The following is a 23,894-nucleotide window of genomic DNA, read 5'->3' on the forward strand; positions in this document are numbered from 1 at the left end:
TGAGGCCCTGCTCCCGCTCACTCCATCCCCCCTCCCTCCATCGCTAGCTCTCCCCCACCCTCACTCACTTTCACCGGGCTGGGGTAGGGGGTTGGGGTGCGGGAGGGGGGTGAGGGCTCCAGCTGGGGATGCGTGCTCTGGGGTGGGGCTGGGGATGAGGATGAGGAGTTTGGGGTGTGGGAGAGGGCACCGGGCTGGAGCAGGGTGTTGAGGTACAGGGGGATATGGGGTCTGAGCTGGAGGTGCAGGCTCCAGATGGGGCCAGAAATGACAGGTTCAGGATGCGGGAAAGGGCTCCGAGCTGGGGTGGGGGTGCGGGTGGGTGCGGGCTTCGGCTGGGGGTGCAGGCTTGGGGTGGGGTTGGGAATGATGAGTTTGGGGTACAGGAGGGGGCCCCAGGCTGGAGCAGGGAGTTGGAAGGGTGCGGGCTCCAGGAAGGAGTTTGGGTGCAGGAGGGAACTCTGGGCTGGGGCAGGGGGTTGGGGTGCGGGAGGAGGTTCGGGTTGCGGGGTCCCGGCAGTGCTTACCGAGGCTCCCGGGAAGCGGCCGCCAGGTCCCTGCAACACCTAGACGCACGGGCAGCCAGGGAGGCGCCGTGTGCTGCCCTTGTGCCCGAAGGCTCTACCCCCCCAGCTCCCAGGTTCAGGGAGCCTGCTTTAGCTCTGGGCCCCTGCTGCGCTGCTGCCTGAACTTTTAACAGCCCGGTCGGTGGTGCCAACCGGAGCCACCAGGGTCCCTTTTTGACCATGTGTTCCGGTCAAAAACCGGACTCCTGGCAACCCTAGCTGGAGCCCAAGCTACAGGACCCTCCTTCCTCGCTGGCTTCTGGAGCCCGAACATAAGCCCGAGTTAACTGCCACAGGCCAGCCGCGGGTGTCTAATTTCACCATAGACATTCCCTTTAGTTCATCCACACACACATATGGAAGTAATACTGCCCCATACGCACACACTGCCACCTCTCTCTTCCACCTGAAATCAGGCCTGAGGAGGCTGCATCCAAGGAGCAGTAGTTCTTGGGAGGAAAGGACGCTGCTCCTCAGGCCTGAAGAGAAGTCATTTGCTGAGTGGTTTGGGCATTTTTGGGAGGAGGGAGGGAAAGGGAACCAGCCCAGAGGCCAATTGTTGCTGCTTCTCCAGTTACTGGGGCAGGAGACTGTAGGCACAAAAGGGGTTAGCTGATCAGGCTAACTCCAGCAGCAATTAAACCCAATGCAGTCTCCAGAGGCAATCTCTGAAAGGGTACCACTGTGCAACAGCACCACCCAGGCCACGGACAGCAGGCAGGGCAATTCTACAGACCTGACAACAGAGGTGGAGCCAGGACCCAGCAGCCCCACTACTCCAGTTGTTTCTCTGAACAGCAGAACTACTAAGCAGTGTCATATGGGTCATTGCTTACCAGTGTGACTTTTGCCCTCAAAAATCTCTTATTCCATCTTCAACAGGTGGGTTTCATAGAATCATAGGACTGGAAGGGACCTTGAGAGGTCATCTAGTCCAGTCCCCTGCACTCATGGCAGGACTTTGTATTATCTAGTTTACTCTCTTCATCATGGGAGCACTGGCAGCAGGAAGGAAAAAGGATGAAGAAATCTGTGGAGTTGATAGGGCAACAGACTGGGAGTCATGAGATCTGCCCACTGACTCGCTGTGCAACATGGGCAAGATGGCAAACCTCTGTGCTTGAGTTTCAGTGTCTGAAAAATGGAAAGAACGCTGCTTACTCTTGGCAATGGCTCTGTAGCTCTAGTGTTGAAAGGGCACTGTAACACATAGCCTTATCTAAGGGATTGGTGGGGAAGTGACTTAACACTAGTTATGATCCCAGAACTTATGATCCTTAGAACTTCTCCAACACCACACTCAGTCGTTAGGTTAAAGGCTCTCCAGGTTTCTTCTCAGAGAAAGCTGAAAATTCATCAACTCTCTGAAGAAAAACATTATTTTCTATTCTGAAATTCATAACTTTATCCAGGCCAAAGAGGATGTTAAAAATAAAAATACCAGGACAGAGAATCATATTTATACAAAATCATGCCTACTGATGAGCTCTGTCCATGTAACAGATTTTACCTGGTTGAAATGCCAAAGTCAGGAAGAATACAGAGGGAAAAGATAGACACTCCCCAACTACACACTTTAGGGCAAAAATTCAGAGCACAAGCCAGTGAAAATAAATACACCGCTACCTCGATATAACGCCACCCGATATAACACGAATTCGGATATAACGCGGTAAAGCAGTGCTCCAGGGGGGCGGGGCTGCACACTCCGTTGGATCAAAGCAAGTTCAATATAACATGGTTTTGGCTCCCGAGGAGAGCGTTATATCGAGGTAGAGGTGTATGTAAACCCTCTAATTGCATGTGAGGCTTTCAAAGCATATGTTAGAATTATGTATGTCCAGGGATAAGAAAAATGGTCAAACAAATATGCTTAGGGTATGTCTACACTACGAGAGTAGTTCGATTTTAGTTAAATCGAATATGTGCAATCGATATTAGAAAGTCGAACGTATGTGTCTACACTAAGGACAGTAATTCGACTTTGTCAGTCCACACTACCAGGGAAAGCGTCGACATTGGAAGCAGTGCACTGTGGGCAGCTATCCCACAGTTCCCGCAGTCCCCGCCGCCCATTGGAATTCTGGGTCGATCCGCCAATGCCTTCTGGGTAAAAAAAATGTGGCGAGGGTGCTTTTGGGTAACTGTCGTCATCCGTCAGTCACTAACGCCCTCCCTCCCTCCCTCCCTGAAAGCGCCGGCGGGAAATCAGTTCGCGCACTTTTTGATCAGTGACAGCGCGGACGCCACAGCACTGCAATCATGGATCCCGCTGCGACCATCGCTGCAGTTGTGGCCGTTCTCAACACCTCGCAGCTTATCATACACCTTTCCCTGAGGCAGATGCAGAGAAATCAGGCGAGGAGGCTACGGCACCGCCGTGAGGGCCTGAAGTCGGAGAGTAGCACAGAGCTGTCAGAAACCACGAGCCCCAGCGCCCAGGACATCACTGTGGCAATGGGGCATGTGGATTTTGTTGAACGGCGATTCTGGGCCCGGGAAACAAGCACGGACTGGTGGGACCGCATAGTGCTTCAGGTCTGGGATGAATCCCAGTGGCTGCGAAACTTTCACATGCGGAAGGGGACTTTCCTCGAACTTTGTGAGTTGCTGTCCCCTGCCCTGAAGCGCAAGGACACCCGGATGCGAGCAGCCCTGACTGTCCAGAAGCGAGTGGCCATAGCCCTCTGGAAGCTTGCAACGCCGGACAGCTACCGGTCAGTCGCGAACCACTTTGGCGTGGGCAAATCTACCGTGGGGGTTGTTGTCCTGCAAGTAGCCAAGGCAATCGTCAAGGTACTGCTGTCAAAGGTAGTGACCCTGGGAAACGCGCAGGCCATCATAGATGGCTTCGCTGCGATGGGATTCCCAAACTGCGGTGGGGCTATAGATGGGACTCACATCCCTATCCTGGGACCGGGCCACCAGGCCAGCCAGTACATCAATAGAAAGGGCTACTTTTCAATGGTGCTGCAAGCACTGATGGACCATCGGGGACGGTTTACAAACATCTACGTCGGATGGCCGGGCAAGGTTCATGACGCTCGCGTGTTCAGGAACTCTGGTCTGTTTAGACGGCTGCAGGAAGATATTTACTTCCCGGACCACAAGATAACTGTTGGGGATGTGGAGATGCCTACAGTGATCCTCGGGGACCCAGCCTACCCGCTAATGCCCTGGCTCATGAAGCCCTATACTGGGGCCCTGGACACTGCACAAGAACTCTTCAACTACCGGCTGAGCAAGTGCAGAATGGTGGTGGAGTGTGCTTTTGGCCGTCTCAAGGGGAGATGGAGAAGCTTACTGACTCGCTGTGATCTCAGCGAAACCAATATCCCCATCGTTATTGCAGCTTGCTGTGTGCTCCACAATCTCTGTGAGAGCAAGGGGGAGACCTTTATGGCGGGGTGGGAGGTTGAGGCAAATAGCCTGGCTGCTGATTACGCCCAGCCAGACAGCCGGGCGATTAGAAGAGCCCAGCGGGACGCGCTGTGCATACGGGAGGCTTTGAAAGCCAGTTTCAAGGCTGAGCAGGGTACCCAGTGACTTTTAAGTTTGTGGACACAGAAGCTGAACTTGCCCCCGTTTCTTTACCCAGTTGCCGTCGACTATCCTCTCCAGTTACATACCCCCTTCACCCCATTCCCAAAAAATAAAATCTGTTCTGTTTTGTTAATGGACACCGTTGTCTTTATTACTGTTTTCGCGGGAATGTTTTAAACCTGGGACGCAGACTGTGGCGGGGGGCGGGTTTAGTGTTGTGATGCAAATGATGCTTCTAAACTCCAGGAATGACAGGCTCCGCGGTGGTGGACTGGTTGTTTCAACGGAGCCTGCCAGCCCTCCTGGCCGGGACTGCGTGTATGTGTCGGCTATGTGACTGTCTTGCAGGGGGAGGAGGGTTACAGATCCCCTGCTGCGCGGCTCTGTGATCCAGGGTAAGGACCGCTGCATAAGATCTGTAACTGCCCTCCCCCGCCACCAAGTCACAGAGCAACACCACCCCCCCCCCACCACACAGAACATGAAAACCACCTCCCAGACTGACCAGGATAACTAGTCACTGCACTGTATATGTGCCCTGCTGCTGGACCTGCCCCCTGCTAAAGGTGACTGTCCTGTCCAATTACCAAGCCCCTTCCCCCCCCTTCAGACAGACTCTCATCTAAAAGAAGAGGATGGAAACAATAATGAACAAAAACGTATTTTTTATTAACAACCGCACATGGAACGGGGGGGTGAAACTTGGACGGGGTCTTGTGTGAGGCGGGTAGGAAAGGACTTTTCAAATTTTGGGGAATGAGAGCCTTCTAGTGGTAGAGCAGTCCGCAGGGGTGGAGTGAAATTTTTCACGGCCCCTTCCGCCCCTCCGTGTTTGGACTTTGGGTGAGGAGGGTATGGGACTTGGTGGCGGGGCAGGGCAGTTAGAGAGAGACTGCAGCGGGGCTCTCTCCTTCTGCCTCCGGTCCTGCAGAACATCCACAAGGCGGCGGAGCGTGTCCGTTTGCTCCCTCATTAGTCCAAGCAGCGTTTGAGTAGCCTGCCAGTCCTCCTGTCGCCACCTCTCCTCCCGTTCCATGTTTGCCCGGTGCTTTTGGGACAAGTTCTCCCTCCACTGTGTCTGCTGGGCTGCCTGTGCTCGGGAGCATGCCATTAGTTCAGCAAACATGTCTTCCCGTGTCCTCTTCTTCCTCCTCCTAATGTGCGCTAGTCTCTGGGCAGATGTGGCTGTGGGAATTGGAAAAAGGGAGTGAATTCCTGAGACAGATCAATGTATCTGTGAACAGAGAACATAGTCTTTTAACAAGACCATGCAGAGCACCTATCACACGCGCACTGAGGACAAGGTCGAATTTTCGGCCCTCGCCTACAGTGCCTGCGGTCTTGCTGTGGCGAGCTGAGGAGCAGGGCAGGACACCGGACTTTGTCTAGCTGTCAAACATGGTAAGCCGTAGACTTGTGGCTGCTTAAAACTTTAAGAGTGGCACTGGCCTCCTTTCACATAGAAAGCAATGCGAGTCTCTGCTGGCAGCAATCCTGCAAGCATGAACTCTGGCCCTGTCCCACCCCCTCGCGGCTGTAAACCGCGTGGCTGTAAACCGGCGGTTGCAGTTCTGTAAAGGGACGGGCAAGCAGTCCCAATACTAACTTTCCCCTACCTAATTCACAGCAGGGAGTCATGCCAGACATCACCCTCCTGAAGGTCTCGGAGAGCCAGAAGGAGCGGATGCTTCGTGACAGCCTGCAGAAACCGGGGCCATTTGCTGCAATGCTCTGCAAGGCCATGATCCCCGAGTACCTGCTGGCGTTGTGGCAGGGAAACGTCTCATACCACGGGGGGCCTAACAAGCTCTCCCTGCCCAGGAACCTGCTCATGAGGCTTGAAAAACACCTGCAGGAGACCTATGAGGAGTTCTCCCCGGAGGATGTCGCCTCTATCCCCGGATACATTGACCAGTTTTTGGGTTAGGTGCCCTTGGAGGGACAAAAGAGTGCAGCGTTTTGGGCATTATAATCATGAAGCGGACATTGTGAAATTTTTTGAAAATAGACTATATATTGAAGCGCCCAAAGACAGAGTAATCATGATACACTTTGCACAGATTCCCGTTTTGTTGGACTTTCCTGTTTACATGTTTTGAAGCACTTTACCCACTGTTAATATTTTAAATCTTCCTGTTTTGTTGTAAATAAATGTTTACATGTTTTAAAGCACTTTACCTATTGTTAATATTTTAAATATGCCAGTTATGTTATAAATAAATGTTTAGATATTTAAAACACTTACTGCTTGATCCTTCCCCTGAATCTGTGTCTGGGATAACGGCTGGGGAGGGTTGGTAGGGGATCTCTGTGAGGGTGATGAAGAGCTCCTGGCTGTCGGGCAAATCAGCGTTGTAAGCGCTGTCGACTGCCTCGTCCTCCTCATCTCCTTCCTCCTCTTCCCCATCCGCTGAGGAACCGGCCGCGGACAATATCCCATCCTCAGAGTCCACGGTCAGGGGTGGGGTAGTGGTGGCGGCCGCACCTAGGATGGAATGCAGTGCCTCGTAGAAACGGGATGTGTGGGGCTGGGATCCGGAGCGTCCGTTTGCCTCTTTGGTCTTCTGGTAGCCTTGTCTCAGCTCCTTGATTTTCACGCGGCACTGCGTTGCATCCCGGCTGTATCCTCTCTCTGCCATGGCTTTAGAGATCTTCTCATAGGTCTTTGCATTCCGTCTTTTGGAGCGCAGCTCGGAAAGCACGGACTCATCTCCCCACACAGCGATGAGATCCAAGACTTCCCGATCAGTCCATGCTGGGGCCCTCTTTCTAGTCTGAGATTGCACGGCCATCTCTGCTGGAGAGCTCTGCATCGTTGCCACTGCTGCTGAGCTCGCCACGGTGTCAAAACAGAAACTGCGATTCAAACTGCCCAGACAGGAAAAGGAATTCAAATTTTCCCGGGGTGTGGCTGGTCAGAGCATCCGAGCTCGGACTGCTGTCCAGAGCGTCAACAGAGTGGTGCACTGTGGGATAGCTCCCGGAGCTATTACCGTCGAATTCCATCCACACCTAGCCTAATTCGACATGGCCATGTCGAATTTAGCGCTACTCCTCTCGTTGGGGAGGTTTACAGAAATCGATTTAAAGAGAGCTCTATGTCGAACTAAATAGCTTCGTGGTGTGGACGGGTGCAGGGTTAATTCGATATAACGGCGCTAAATTCGACATAAAAGCCTAGTGTAGACCAGGCCTTAGAAAACAAACCAGAAGACCTTCAACCTAGTCTATATCCTGAAGAATTCTGAGGACAAGATGCTGGAAATCTCAAAGCAACTTGATTTAATCCTGGCACCAAGGGCACAAATATCTCTAAGCCATGCACAACCAAATTTGTTTGAATGTGGAAATAATCTAGCTGAATATTAGACAGGCTGAGTTGACCCGATTACACAATCACGTGTGGCCTCCATAAAAGAACACACACACCACTGAGTTCTTTCAAAGACGAGCCAGATGCTACGAAAAATCAGTAGCTTACTGGACTTATTTGATATAACACAAATTTCACCAGAGCAGAAAGAACAATTTGACACAAGTATCTTTGAAGAAATCAACACTGGTGTATCAGATCTTCCACAACCCAGAAATCCTCTGTCACCCCCCAGGCCGGTGGGGCTGGGGCTGTTGGCTCCCAGGGCAGCAAGGATAAATCTAGGTTGGTCTATGTAAGTTTCAGATACTGAAAAGGTTCTCCAGGCCAAATGAGGCTCTCTGACACCTAAGCCAACCCACCATCTCCACATGATGTTCTCATTTATGCCTGAGCCGTACCTTTATCCTTTAACAGTGCTGCACAGGTGTCAATGTGGGTGGGCTCTGGCTATCCAAACTTGTATTATCAGCAATACCACAAAGAAGGAAAGATCCATCTTGACTTTCAGATGTCTGGTAGAGTTTGCAGGACTGACAGCAAGAAAACATCTTTTGACTTGTAAACAGAGGAAAATTAATATGGAAGCCATAAATATGGAGGTCTCACTTTCAGTGTATAACTGAAATTTAAGCAATTTTGAACACATGCTCAGTGCTGAGAGCATGGAACTATTTCAGGATTTCATATCAGCATAAATAAATCAGAGGCAATAGTACTCAGTGTGACACACACACCCCCAGCCACCCACCCCCACCCCCAGCCTCCAAAACTGCTTTGTTAACTGATTTTCCAGCCAAATGGTCACCTCAGGGTTTTAAATATCTGGAAATGAACCTATCCCTGAAGATGAATAAAGTGATTTTGTTTAAATTTTATACCACTCTGCAGATAATAAGATAGGATTTCAAACAGATTTCACAATTTACCTCTATTCCTTTTTGGAAGAGCTAACAATAAAAATGAGTATTCTCCAATACATTCTAGACTACTTACAAGTTTTACCTGTAATGATCTAAGCTAGCATAAAAAAGAACTAGACAAAAATATGGAAAAAATATGGAAAAACTTCCACTGACAAGAAACAAACAGATCATTTACAAAAATGCAGTGGTAAATTAAACTGGACAGAATAAGCTCTTTGGGCCAGGGACAGTGTCCACCTCCACGTTTGTAAAGTGTTTAGCACAACAAGGCCCCAACTGGAACCTCCAAGAGGCTCCATAAAGGGCCAGATAGATCTACCCTGAGGCCAATGTCCATTATCTTTCCAGTCTTTTCTTTCTGGGCCCTCTAGGAGCTGAGATTACGATGGTCCCATCTAGCTTTAGAATCTGTGAAAAAGCTAGCCATACTGCTGTCTGGCCAGCTCCACTGGAGGGTTCTTTTCAAAATGCCTCTTAGGGTACGTCTACACTTACCGGAGGGTCCAGCGGCAGGCAATCGATGTTCTGGGATCGATCCCGGAAGTGCTCGCCGTCGACGCCGGTACTCCAGCTCGCCGAGAGGAGTACGCGGCATCGACGGGGGAGCCTTCCTGCCGCGTCTGGACCCGCGGTAAGTTCGGACTAAGGTACTTCGAATTCAGCTACGTTATTAACGTGGCTGAATTTGCGTACCTTAGTCCGAAGTGGGGGGGTAGTATGGACCAGGCCTCAGTGTGCAGTATCCTGAAAGCACTGAACCTTTAGTACCACCTCCTGAAGAAGCATTCATGTGACTCTCTGGTCTTGAGCTGACAGAACTAACTTCAACAGTTCCTTACCAGGTGCCTTCATGGGAGGATGACCTCCTTTCAGGCTGGGACTCCTCACCCAGCTTTAGCTCCAACACAGACTTTGAGCCCGCACTACTCAGTGAGAAATGCCTGCTCAGGAGAAGAATTCCCAGGCTAATGTGTTGCCAATGCCTCTTACAGCAGGAGGTTCTGGAGAGGAGTTTTACAGAAGGCCTTGTACAAATGCCCTTTCCCAAGGCATAAATAACATTCACTGTTCAGTCCTTCTGAAGCAGGGAGCACAAAAGTGCAAGAAGAAGATTTTTTAGTCCCATTATTTCAGCAGGATCTGTTATGTTGGGTAATCCCCCTGGCAACCATAATAAACTTAAACAACAAGCCAAAACAACAACAACAAACAGAGAAAGTTTCCTAAAATATTCATTTCAGTCAAAGCCACACATTAAAACTACTCTTGAGGTTTCTACACAACACAGAAAAAGGGAGAGGTAAGGTCTGCAATGCACTGCCTGGCAGAAAGAAAGGAACTGAGTGACGGTTAGAAGATGTGGGGTATTTATACCTGTGGGCTATGGAATCACACACCAAATGCCCTGAAAGTTGGCTGGGCCTATAAGTCCTACAACGTGGGGATAACGATGTGAAGGGGAAATACAAATTGCATATTATTTCTCACACGAAAAGGACACACAAAAAAAAAAAAAAAAAAAAAGGAAGGAAGGAAGGACAGGCTGATGTGCTAATGCAAATGGGACCTAACAGGCCTCTACCATCAACCCAGGCTGATAGTCTCCAGAAGTTTTAACTCAACCTTTGTTTTTACCGGGCTGCCTCCCTTCATCAGGCATCATGAAGAAGGGAGTAGGTAAAGTGAACTGGGCTACTGACGGGATGACAACTTTGCCAAGCTTTGATCGGAAGGTATAGGAGATCTGAATTTACCTGCATCCAGAGACTTTGTGAACGGGAGTAGGGTGACCAGATGTCCCGATTTTATAGGGACAGTCCCGATATTTGGGGCTTTGTCTTATATAGGTGCCAACTGCCCCCCACCCCCATCCCGATTTTTCACCCTTGCTCTCTGGTCACCCTAAACGGGAGAATGGTACCTGTAGACCATTGCTGGCCTGCTTTGCTTCCTGTGGAGCTAAGATATACCTCCTACCTTGGAAATGGCAGTAGTACCTGCCTTGCTCTTCCTGGCGGAGAACTACAGGGGCACTGTGGGATTCCGACCATGGCTGAGGCCTCTAGGTGCTACCATAATAAAAAGAAACAACTACAAACGGGGTCCTGGGCTCTACCACCCACTTCAGCATGAAGGGCTAGTCCTGGTAGGAAAATATTTAAGAATATAACCAGCCAACACAGGAAAGACTATTGTCACTGGCTGGAATGAGGGAATGACAATGAGTGAGAGCTAAAGTTGCCTGTAAAGAAACAGTGACATCATGCCCCTCTACTAGCAGGAATAGACAGGGCTAGAAGAAAGTGATCCCATTTGTCTGGGCTGGCACAAGAAAATTGGAGATGAGTTTATAATTCACTCAACACTAGAACTTCACCCCAAAGCCATAAGCTCCAGGGCCTGGTGCAGAACAGACACTTTATGCTAGCCTTCTTCCTCCCTCAGTATGCTTTCAAACAAATCTCCGGGTGGGGTGGGGGGTTGTGAATCTAATCAAAAGCTTGCACTTTTCCACTGCACCGTGTGTACAAGAGGGATGTATATGGAGATGGGTTGGGGTTAGGGAAAGGAAAGAGAGGAAACTGGAGTTCTCCATTAAATGTTCCCAGTGTCTGATTTCTAATGCTAAAAGCTGCTTGCCATGGGGGGAGGTGGGTGGAAGAGGAAAACGATGAAATAAAGATATATTTCATGTTATTTCCCTCCAACAGGCTCAACATCTGTCTCTACCACGGACGTGTTTGTCAGGGATTCAGTCATTTTGGTATCACAGCTTTCTATGTATTACATTTTCAGCCTCCTGTTGGGCAGAACCACAAAAGAGCACATTGTTGGGCTACAGTTTGTCAGGTTTGCTGTTGAACCATTCTCACAACTGGAGAAGTGGGCAATTTGTTGCAACTAGGGTCCCACATCTATTTCCTGTCTCTCCACAGTGCCGACCTTGCCAAAGTTTCAAATCATCTATTAATAACTACAGGTTGAATGTTGTATAGAATGGCACCTTTGCCTCCTTCATCCGCCTACACAGGTGTCCCACATGGATGTCCAGACCATCACCTCTGTGTCCCCTTTCCTCTCTCCCACCACTTCCCTCAGCACCTCTGCTTTTGCTCTTCAACCCCCCCACACACAGGTTACTTGAAAAAAACCTCACTGCTTCACATAAAAGCAGCTGTTTCTCTGTCAAAATACATAATGCTTGAAAATATGATGCCATCTCCCCTATTTTGCTGGTTTAAGCCATTGCTGCCACTATGGTAATTATCACAGCATCAAATATGTAGCTAGGAGTGCTTTACAAAAATACAAGAGTGCCAGAGGTAGAAACCAAAAAACAAACAAACAAACAAAAAAGAATCAAGACAAAACTAGCTGGTTAGCATGGAAATATCAGAATCAGCAGGCTTTCAGTTTACACAAGCTCCAAGGGCAATGCTGCCACAGGCTAGGGCCAAAGATGAAACTGCCAGCACACCATCAAGACCAAAGCCAGAGGCAGCCAGCAGCTGCAACTCTCTGCCAGGCCTAAGTGCTGAAATCATTTGCTCTTTTTCCAGTGGGATTTCAAATGCAGAACTGAAAAGCCAACAGAGAAAAGCAATTCAGTATATCCCAGACCCCCAAATGTAAAACCAGCCCAAGAGAGACAAGACAGAGAAATAACAGCTTTTGTTTCTTTAAGATTTAAAAATACTTAAAATAAGAGAGTCCCTTCCAGGCTATTCTGCTTATGTTTGAGTGTCAAAACATAGTAGCATATTCAATCACCTTCCCCTTCCTATCTACCCCTCCTCCTCTTCCACATCACAAGCAAAGCCAGAGTCAATTATTCTCAGCTTCTCAAGCAAACAAAGATTAAAAATCCTAGGGAAACATCGTAGATCTCGGCTGGACAGCTAACGAGTCACAGCTTTAGCAACGCAATAAGTAGAGCGGTCATTACCACTGCAAGACAGAGAACTCATCCAAGCCCTTTATAAATTGAGTAAGGAGCTGTCCCCTCCTCCCTCCCCTCAAAGCTCTCCCCATAAGTCACTTTGACATGCTGACTCAATTACAGCACACAGGAACCCCTAAGGGACAAACACAGCTTTCTGTTCACCTCCTTGAAGGCAGATACTCTCCCCCACTCCCACCCCCCACTTTGTGCTTTCCCAGAAACTCGTTTCACTCCACATTCTACCTCTCTCTCTCTGCACAACAACTGGTACACCCCTTCTGCATGTCCTGGGCTTTCTTCACCTGTGGTGGCCTGAAGAATTAGCAAGCACTGCATCTCAAACACCTTAGGTAAGACGCAGACTGTAGAAAAAAGGTGTCCTGTGATGCCAGCGAAGTGAGGAGAAGAGGAAACACTCTCCATCAGGCCAGGAAGACACACCCTTCACCACAAGCAAAAATAAGGGGGGGGCATTTTAAACAGAAGTTGAAGCCTTACGTAAGATTTGTACTAGGAGTGAGTGGGGAGACATATAGTGTATTTATTCCAAAAGATTCCTCCTTGAAAATTACAGAGCCTAAAACTAAGGTTACATGTTTCCCACTATGGACGACAATGACAAATGATAAAAAACAGGTGCCATTAGATGGAGGGGAGCCACAATGGAAACTGGGGAGATGCCTCGCCTCCAGGTGCTGGACTGGCAGGCATTACTCCACTCTTTCGGGACTTAGCCTGAGGTACTCTGCGTCTCCCCTCCTCCTCCTCCTCCTCCTCATGTTATCCATGCACAGCCAATTACTGGCTTTTTGCATTGAGACCCACCGCCTGTGACTCAGAAAAGAAAACACTACAAGAATCCTGTTTTAAAACTGATTTTATGCATGGATGATATTTAAGGCTACGGTTTTGTCACAGAGGTTGCAGAAGTCACGGAAGACCTCCGTGACTTCAGCCCTGGCGCCTAGGAGCTGCAGTCCCACCGCCTCCCACAGCGGCAGGGAGCTGTAAGGTACCCCTGCCACCTGAGGCAGTGGGCCCCCAAGCTCTCAGCCACCATGGGCAGGTACCCCCCAGCTCCTTGCCAGCCGCCGTGGCAGAGGGACCCTCACAGCTCACCAGCCACCGCCGTGGGGCAGGGAGACCCCCCTGCAGCTCCCCGTTGCCACAGCGGTGGCGACAGGGGGACCTCCTGCAGCTCCCCTCTGCTGCTGGTGACAGGGGGACCCTGGAGCTCTGAGTCCCCACGGGTGTTGGGGACCCCAGAGCTCCTAGCCACCCCCAAGCTGCCCAGTCCCTTCCCATTTTATCATGGATATTTTTAGTAAAAGTCAGGGACAGGTCACGGGCTTCCGTGAATTTTTCTTTATTGCCATGGCCTGTCAGTGACTTATACTAAAAACATCCATGACAAAATCTTAGCCCTAATGATATTCTGTTGACAGTCCAAAATCTGCCAGGATCAGGTCCTTCATTGCATGACAGGGCTGGCCGTTTTGGCAGGAGCTCTCTAAGGAGATATTACCACCAGACACTAGAAGCAGATGTGCTTTTGATTTCTGATTTCCAAAATCAGAGATTACATGCTTTGGCATAGATTTACTCTGTGGGCCTGCAGGAGACAGCCTGAATGAATATGGAAGGGATGTGTGAGGAGTGAATGATTGAAAGATTTGGAACTCTGAATTATCACCATGGAGAGGAGGAACAGAAGCAGTCACTAATTACAGAGGCCCAGAAGAAAGTAAGGTGGGGGGGTGGGGTCTATGTATTCCAACATGACAGTGCCCATTCCCAGATGTACAGAAATGTGGAATGTACAAGAAAGCCCAAAGTGGGCAATTATGGAATAATCTGCTTCTAAGAGCAGTTTCTTTCTCAATGCCTCTGAGTTTGGCTCACGGTCTGCTGCATGAGGGTTTACATCCTCTCCAAACTTTGTAGTATCAGGTTTATTTTTTTATCCTCTCTAATGTAATTGTGGATGTTTCCAGTATCCATATAAAATGTCCAGTCCTTTTCTGGATCCTACCAAGATCTCAGCCTTAGTGGTATCTTGTGGCAATAAGTAGGCTAACTGTGCGTAGTGTAAAAGAGGGTTGCCTGTTAGTTTTAAATTTGCTGCCCTTCAGTCTAAGTGTCTGTCCCTTTGTTCTTATAACAAGAGACAATGTAAACAGGAGTTTCTGATTTACCTCCTGCGACGCATAACCAGAAAGGGTGAAGCATCATGCAGGATAAATGATCTAAATTCAACCCTTAAAGATATATTGGTAAAGGTTAACAATGTAGTCAAACAGTCCCTGTCTATGCTGTATTCTGTTAATTCAGAGATCAAAAGAACATCTTAACATTTAAATGAATTGTAAAAATAGTGATATCACTGTATTCATCTCTTTTTGAAATGTATAGCAAATCATCTGTGAATGGTGGAAAAAACAGGCAATTGCCTTATGTTAATCTGTGTGAATAATTACCAGCCATGCTTAGGAAATGAGCGTCTATTGTTCACTGAGGGACTCCACGCTGTCAAAGGCCTGAAACTGTATAAAGAATGGCTTGGGTCCTGATCCTGTCATCTCAGATCTGCTTGAAGTTTCATGCAGGGGAAGCCTAAGCCACAAGGACTGAGATCCCAGTTCTGACTGGATCGCCCTGAAATATAAACATTGGACTAAAACCTATGGACTTTTTCTGAAAGAACTCTTTGCATCTACAAAGCTCTCCATCTCTGCTATGAATCTGAATCTCAATGAATTGAACTCACGTCAGTATTTATACTGATCTTTTAACCAATGCTCTCTATCTTTTCCTTCTTAATAAATGTTAGTTTCATTAATAAGAACTGACTGTAGCGTGTATTTGGGTAAGATCTGGAATATTCATTAACCTGGGAGGTAATGCGTCCGATCCTTTGAGATTCGTAGAACTTTTTATATGATGAATAAGATTTTCATTAATCCTCATCATATTTGACTTGGGTGTCTAGGTGGAGGCCTGAGGCTGGGTTACTTTAAGGCAGGGGTGGGCAAACTTTTTGGCCGAGGGCCACATCTGGGAATAGAAATTGTATGGCGGGCCATGAATGCTCACAAAATTGGAGCTGGGGTGTAGGAGGGGGTGAGGGCTCTGGTTGGGGGATGAGGGCTCTGGGATGGGGGCGGGGCTGGAGAGTTTGGGGTGTAGGAGGGTGCTCTGGGCTGGGACCGAGGGGTTCAGAGGGCGGGAGGCAGGGCCGGCTCCAGGCACCAGGCAACCAAGCTGGTGCTTGGGGCGGCACCTGGAGGGGGGCGGCGCGGCGCTCCGGCCGCTGGGGAGAGCGGGGCCACAGCCGGGCTCGCCGCCCTCCCCCCGGCGCTCTGGCCACCCTCCCCCCCGCGCCCTCCCCCCGGCTGCCGGGGGGAGAGCCGAGCCCCTGCCAGGGCTCGCCGCCCTGCCCCCGGCGCTCTGGCCGCCGGGGGGAGGGCGGAGCCCCCGCCGGGGCTCACTGCCCTCCCCCCGGGGCTCCGGCCGCGCCCCCCCCCCCCCCCCCGGGGGGGGGGGGGGGGCGACCGGAGGCTTTTTTGCCTGCGGCGGCAAAAAAGCCAGAGCCGGCCCTGGCGGGAGGGAGATCAAGGCTGGGGTAGGGGTGTGGGAAGGGGTGCAGGCTCTGGCTGGGGGCGCGGGCTCTGGGGTGTGGCTGGGGATGAGGGGTTTGGAGGGCAGGAGGGGGATCAGGGCTGGGGCAGGAGCCGGGGAGGAGGATCAGAGGCTTACTTCAAGTGGCCCCCAGAAGCAGTGGCATGTCCTTTCTCCAGCTCCTATGCAGGAGGCATGGCCAGGTGGCTCTGCACACTGCCCCGTCCGCAGGCACTGCCCCTGCAGCTTCCATTGGAGCACCGGAGTGGGGCCATGCTGTGGCTTCCAGGAGCAGCGTGGAGTGGCCCCCAACCCTGCTCCCTGGCTGGAGCACCGGAGCAGGGCAAGCCCCAGACTGCAGTCCCCAGCGGGAGCTCGCGGGCTGGCTTAAAACAGCTCCTGGGCCAGATCCGGCCCACGGGCCGTAGTTTGCCCACCCCTGCTTTAAGGGAACTGTGTTGTTGACTTCTGAGTAACCAGTGAAGTATAACAGAAGCTGATTTGTGCTGGCTTGGTAAATTTAAGTACTGGAATATCCACCAGCTTTGGAATATCTACCTGCCCCATTCTTTGCAGTTCACCCTAACTGAGTGACCTCAGCTGGCTCCCCTGGGATTCCGGTTATACTTCATTATATCGTTCCTTATTTAATCTCTATCATACATTCTTTCAGCCACCTCTTCTCTAAACAGCTTCCAACTTTTTCAGTCTCTCTTCAGATGAAAATCTCTCCAGAACTCCATTAATTTTTGTCACCTACATATGAACCCCTCTATTTCTGCTGGGTTTTTTTAAACCAGGGGACCAAAATGGAATTCAATACTGCCGGTGAGGGTATAGCTCTGAGTTATATTATGGCATGAACAGTATTCTCCAATACTGCCTTTCAAGAGACTAAAGAGCAACAAAACCACACTATGGAACTTGTACAAAAAATTCCCACCACTTTGGCATTAGTCACAATGGGAGCCCTACGTCAGACTGCTTTTTGACTCAAGCAGCCATTTATAGCACTGTCAATTAACCCTGCTCTGAGGAAGTCTAATAAACATGATTGTGTAAACAGCTGGAAGAACCAGAGAGCCCTCTACACTAAAGCTCCCACTGGATTAGCTGTGTCAGTGGTAGCTTCAGTGGGGATTTTTTGGCAAAGTGCCCTACTGCAGATGGAACCAAAGAGACATCCATAAAACAAATCACTTAGGTTTTCATCTCACTTTCTGTGATACTGGGTGTGCTGCACTGTGACACTTTCTTGGGGTATCCAGGATTGCGAGTCACCAGGTAACACCCCGATTCAGTGAGTGAGAGAGAGAGAGACTCGCTTGTGCTTAACTGTGTGTCAGCTTCCTGATACCACCAGCCTATTTGTCACCGAAACTATCTCCTCGGGGCCCTGCCAGCCCTTACTTTGCCTTGCAGTTTAACAGTAGATGCACTCCGACCCCCCTAAAGTGTTCGCAATACAATATCCAGCCCTTCACTGCTGGACACTCACCAAAATTACCTGGGAAACTGTCCTTAAAGGAACAATACACACACCAGCTTGTTTGAGTCAACTGAGGATCAGCTTCAATAGAACATCACAGCACTGAGGTATATTTATATTGAAAACAATCATAATGCTAAGATTTAAGAGCTAGCAAGGAAGGATAACAATGAAACGGAAAACAAAAAGTGTACCACGCTTCCTATAGTATAAACTTAACTTTAACAGGCTAATCCCTTGGCTAAAGCAGTTTATCTCACCTAAAGCAATCTCCCAGCATCTCCAATCAATAGGGCTGGAATCCCTCTTTCATGAATGCAGAAAGCACTGTCCTTTTTGCTTTCCTCAGTGAAGGACAAAGAGGTGTCCTTTTGCCTCCTTATGTCCCCAAAGTTCACTGTTTTGTCCCCAGAGTCAGGATGACCCCATGGTTGATTCCCTGGTGTGCTGGCTCCATGTTGCTTTCACAGCCTCATGTTGATGTTATATGCACATAAGCTTCCATTGTGTTGGCTTACAATGCCTATTTTACATGTGAACAGAGGCAGATAAGAGAATATACATCCTTTGGTCAAAACCTGCTTGACAACTCTGCTTTGATTCAGACTTTAAAAACACAACTCCTCAAATATCATCCGCATGTACAATCTCACAATTATTATGAGGATCATTATGACATAAGCTTTTATTAGAGACCTCACTTGACCCTCTTTGGATAAATACTATGAAAGCAATGTGTTAGGTGTAGTGAATTTGTTAGGCCTGTCAGGAGTTACTGTTACAGTGAACCCTTTGCCAGTTGGCACTGAGGCTTTCTTAGGGTCTGTCATGGGGTTCACTCATCACAGTGGCACCTCCTGCTGGCCATCCTGGGGATTAGCTCTGCCAGTCAGTGCGCCCTCTTCTGGTGGTGACTCTCCCATCATCTCCTCCACCTGCAGACCCACCCCAGTCCAAGTACTACAATGTCCTCTTCATGAATCAGCCTCTGGCCGAGTCACCGTCCATATTTCCCCCTTCTGGGGGTGGGTATCACTTTCCACCAGTCAAGCCACTCCCTCAGTGGTGACTGGGGGGGAACCTTGGCCCTCCCACTGCTCTGGGTCCCAACCCAGGGACTCTGTAGATAGCAGCCTCATGTTGTGACTCTTAACTTCTCCCAATGCTGCTCCATTTCCCTGGGCCACTTCCCCATGGCTCCAGCACCTTCTTCACCCTCACCTCAGATCCTTCAGCTGTCCTGTCCCAGCAGCCAGCCAAGAGCTCCCCAGCGCTCTGCCTGTCCCTGCCAGCAGCTGCTCTGTCCAAGGTGCTACAGTTCCTTCAGCCTGTTAAGAACATAGTCCTCACTCCTTCAGCTCCCAGCAGCCACCAATGTGTTCTGCCCTGCAGCTCTTCTTATATGGGCCTGTGGGGCCCAGACTGGCTGCTCCCTGCAGCTCTTCTCTGATTGGCTGTGCCCCGCGCAGCCTCTCTAGGCTGCTTGGAGGACTCACCTCCACTGCTCCACTCTGGGGCAGGGCATGGTAGTACCAGGAGGCCTCCGCTAACCCCTCCAACTCCTGTGTGGGGTGGACACCTCATCACAGGGTCCCACACATCATCTACAAAACTAGAGGTGAAGCTTGATTTATCAGGATCTGAATTGTATTTCTGAGAGTAAATGGGGAGAGGACATGAGAGAAGCATGTGTGTAGCTACTGGAAGTGGCACTTTCTGTCCCTGAGATTGGCAAACTTTGGCTTCATTACTCTAATCCAATTCTCACTAGGGAACCAAACAGAAACCTCAGGATGGAATACTGTAACTGGTCCACTTTGCAGTGAGAGGGCTGGGATGAATGTGGGCTTGGGGCAATAGAATTTTATAAGCTCCCTATTAGACTCCAGAGAGGATATAAGGGCAGAAGGGATGAGGACCCTGAATCAATGAAAATCTGCAAGCAGAAGGCTCATGGAAGCACTGGGATCTATAAACATTTGTAAGCACTGCTTTCCTGGAGTAGTCAGAAGGATATCTGCAATTATTCACCTACCACAGCATCTGCAAATCCCATCCACTATGCCAGAGGACAATATGTATTTGGCAAGACCTTCTTGGCAGCATCACTTGGACATCAGACATGAAACACTGAAGAAACGGAGCATATCTGGACATTGATGAAATGGAAGAAGGATATTATAGTTGCTAGCACCTTCTCAAACAGCTACCAGCAATTCTGCAAACCGGTACTAAATTCAGAGATTAGGAGATTTCATGATTTGCGTTTCAGATCAAAGAGACAGCAAAGTTAATGCTTCTTTGGACCTCACCAATAAAAGGGCACTGTGAGACAGTGTTCCCTCTAATTTTTCCCATGCATGTGCAGAATGACACATCACCTCCATATTGGTGCATATAACAAAATTCATGTGGTGGGGGTGGGGCTGAGAGGTTCGAAGTGTAGGAGGGGGCTCAGGGGTGGGGCAGAAGGTTGGAGTGCAGGCTCTGGCGTGGGGCTGGGGCTGAGAGGTTTGGGATGCAGGCTGCCCTGGGGCTACAGTGGGGAGAGAGGACTCCCCCCCAGCTCTCTCTCCTTGCAGCAGTACCCGGGCTGCGGGAGGGGTGGGGGGGGGAGAGAGGAGAGGCGCCTCTCCCTATCGCGGGAGCTCCGGGGCTGGGGCCACGAGATAGGTGCCTCTCTCCCGGCCGCAGCAGCTCCGGGCTGGGTTGGGGCTGGGGGAGGGACGCCTCACCCCCCCGGTCACAGCAGGTCTGTCTGCAATCCAGGCTGCCGGTGATGGTCCACGGCTTTAGGCTCCCCAAGGGAACCCAAAGCAGCAGACCTTCCGTCACCGGCGGGCACTCAGGGCTGCGGCGGGGAGAGATGCCAGCCCTCCCCCAGCCCTGCCTGCATGGCGCTTAATAGGCTGCTGCGCAGCTGCGCAGCTTAGACTAGGATATCTAGAAAGAAGCAAAAGGTTGTCTTTAGTCCATCCCTTAATTCCAGTAGGAATGCCCACTGGAAGGGTTAATTTAAGGCCTGGATGTGACGGGTTGGATCACAGAAACCCCCTTGGGAGCTGCCACCTGATGTGCCAAGACTACCCCTGCTTCTGTTTTCCCTGCCAGTTCAGGACTCCAGCACCCCGTCTTGCTGAATTAGACACTCCAGTCCACTTCAACACAGACCCAGGGTCTGAATCACTTGTCCCAAAACTGCAAGTTTACCCCAAAACAGCTCACAGGAGTGTGCTTGTCTTTAGCACTCAGATGCCCAACTTCCAATGGGGTCTAAACCCAGATAAATCCGTTTTACCCTGCATGAAGCTTATGCAGGGCCAACTCATAAATTGTTCGCCCTCTATAACACAGATAGAGAGATATGCACAGTTGTTTGCTCCCCCAGGTATTAATACATACTCTGAGTAAATTACTAAATAAAAAGTGATTTTATTAAATACAGACAGTAGGATTTAAGTGGTTCAAAGTAGTAACAGACAGAACACAGTAAGTCACAAGCAAAATAAAATAAAATGCGCAAATCTATGCCTGATCAAACTAAATACAGATAAGTTCCTCACCGGTTCCAGAATGCTCCCTTTTACAGGCTAATCTCCCTTTAGCCTGGGTCCAGCAATCTCTCACAACCCCTGTAGTTACTGACTTTTGTTTCAGTTTCCTTCAAGTATCCTGGGGGGGGTGGAGAGGCTCCTTCTTTAGCCAGCTGAAGACAAAATGGAGGGGTCTCCCCCAGGGTTAAATAGACTCTCTCTTGTGGGAGGAGACCCCCCTCCTCCCTCCTATGCAAAGTCCAGCTCCAAGATGGAATTCTGGAGTCACCTGGGCAAGTCACATGCCCCTGCATGACTCAGTCTTTACAGGCTGAAGCCATTGCTCACATGGAATCTTGCATGTCTCCAGGAAGACTTCTTATGTGGATTGGAGCATTCCAAGATGCATTGTTCCCCAAGTGTTTCCTGATCAGGTACTTAACCTGACGCATTCCTTCCTAAAGAAGCTGACCAAATGCCTCCCAAAGCTTACTTAGAAACCAAGCAAGCATACAGCCCATATTCTTAACCTCAAGTAGAAAATGATATATATATGTACAAATAGGATGAATAGATATAGTAGACCATAACCTTTACGGAGATATGTTACCTGGCACAGGCAGCACCAAACATATTCCAGTTATGTCATACATACATTTATAAGCACCCCCTCCCCATAAAGCCTTATGGGGTACACTGTCACACTGGAATTAATGCTTTTTTTTTTTTTCTCTGAACAGTCCTACTCAGGATACTTGGGGTGGAGGGGAATTCAAGCAAATGGACATAATTTGTTGTCAAGATATGAAAAGTACATGACATATGCCTATTCTGGCTTCTTGGCCCTCTGAATAATCTCATGAGTTTAACTATGAGTTTGGTGGAGATGGGAGAAGGAGGAAAGATCTTATAACCAAGCACAGGGTAGAAAACAGCAGCTAATTATTACTTCCCTTGCCTTATAAATTATTATATGATATTCCAAATTGACAGAGACTCCTTGATGTACTTGCCCAAATTCATAGGTACAACTCCCAGAAAGATGCCCTTAAAAGGTAACCAAGCTACCACATGCGTTATAATCCAGATATAATTGTAGGTTAGTTAAGTACTCAGTCATTACCTGCAGGGGACTGAATTTTCTCCAAACACACACACATTTTTAAAACAAGGCATCAATGAGACAAACAGAGTTAAGATGTTTCCAGTGTTGTTGTAGCCATGTTGGTCCCAGGATATTAGAGAGACAAGGTGTGTGAGATAATATCTTTTATTGGACCAACTTCTGCTGGCAAAAGAGACAAGCTTTCGAGCTACACCGAGCTCTTCTCGGGTGAACATTTATTTCCTTGGGCAGCTGACAATGTTCTTCAGCTGCACAACAATACTACTGTAAATGAAACCCACCACATCCCACTGATTCCGTACTGCTTAAGGGCCAACAATTGCATTGGTTGTCGCCAAACCCAGCTTGCTGTCAGGGAATTTCATACACTTATAGCCACAATGTTCAAAACCACCATGGGGACCTGGTTCCCCATTCTGCAACAGTGCATCCAAGCCGCTTCAAATATCAAACTTGCTTGAACACAAAAAGGTGGATGGAAGCCTGCTTTGGAGAAAATGAACAATTATACAAGAAAATAACAAAGGCAGTTACCAGCTAAGTAGATATTTGGAACCATAATGGGTCATTGCATAGGTGTCACTTGTGCTCCTTATACTTAGCTTACATAAACTGATTACTAGCTGCCTTGCTGACAAATTAGCACCTGTCAATGTACTCCATGATTCCTGTATGTCCTCAGAAAATCTGTAACATTGTCTATTTGGCACTAAACTTATGAAATACAGGCTCACTGATATTTCTTTGGTTTCTGAATAAACAAGTTTGATGGAACTTGACAATAATGAAGGAGTATCACAAACCTCCCCTCCTGCTTTAAGTGTAGGGCACTTTTCTTTGACCTTGCCTTCTCTAACAAAAACATAGCTGTGTGTGTATGTAGTGTGTATTTTACACACACACACACACACACACACACACACACAAGTAAAATTCCAAAACAAAAACTCTCCACTACACACTGTTCTCCCCCCAGATAGATGATGAGGGAACAAACATGTGACAAACATTAGTCACATTGCTTAATGCACTATTGGAAAGAGCTCAGGTACTATGGTGATGGGTACAGTGAGAATCTGTATAAAACAGAATAGAATGTAATAGAACATATGATTGCCTGATCCTTTGTGCTCCTGAGTAAGGGACTGCATGCATCAACTTGGTTAGCAAGGACAGTACCTCTTGGCACTTTTACACACCCCAAAACATATTCAGGCTTCTTCTTTGTGGGATTTCTCCCCTCCTTCCTCCAGTTAAAGGGAAACTCCTCCTCTCCTAGACAATTCAGAGGAAACTGAATAGCAAATTCCATTAACTTGAACTCTGAGACAGTAACTCAGCTACTATGAGTCACTGACAGCTGGGAACAATCCCACCATCTTTGGAGAGATGCCATACTCAATGCAGTAGCCACCCCCTTCCACACCAGTCCACAAAAGCTAGCAAATCTGAAAGGAATCACAAGGATGCTACTGCTCGCTAGAGAGGGAGGGGCGACCCTACTGAAAGAATCCAAGCAAAAGAAGAGCCTACTTCAGGCAAGCTTCTGAGCAGAAAAGCACTTTATGTTCAATGTCATTGTTTCTGAAATAGTCTGACCTGTGCACTGTGACCTAGGTTTCTGGTTTGAAAAGGGGGCTTAGCAAGCTTTCCTGTAGAGAACTGTTATATAATTACCAAGCCTCACCCAACCACCTCTCTGGTATGTGGAAGTAGTGTACTCTTGTGCATCCATCAGTGTATGTACTCTGGTGCCTTACTGGCAGAATTCACACTC

The 23,894-nt window shown here is 49.0% G+C and overlaps 1 protein-coding gene across 2 annotated transcripts in view; it reads right to left on the reverse strand.

Annotated features, from left to right (window-relative positions):
• The window catches only part of NDST2 (N-deacetylase and N-sulfotransferase 2), a 211,973-nt gene that overhangs the window by 184,118 nt on the left and 3,961 nt on the right, over positions 1-23,894 (reverse strand). The window lies entirely within an intron of this gene.

The sequence above is a fragment of the Terrapene carolina genome, unplaced genomic scaffold, assembly GCF_002925995.2.
Source record: "Terrapene carolina triunguis isolate 2854851 unplaced genomic scaffold, T_m_triunguis-2.0 Scaffold310, whole genome shotgun sequence".
NCBI classification, from domain to species: domain Eukaryota; kingdom Metazoa; phylum Chordata; order Testudines; family Emydidae; genus Terrapene; species Terrapene triunguis.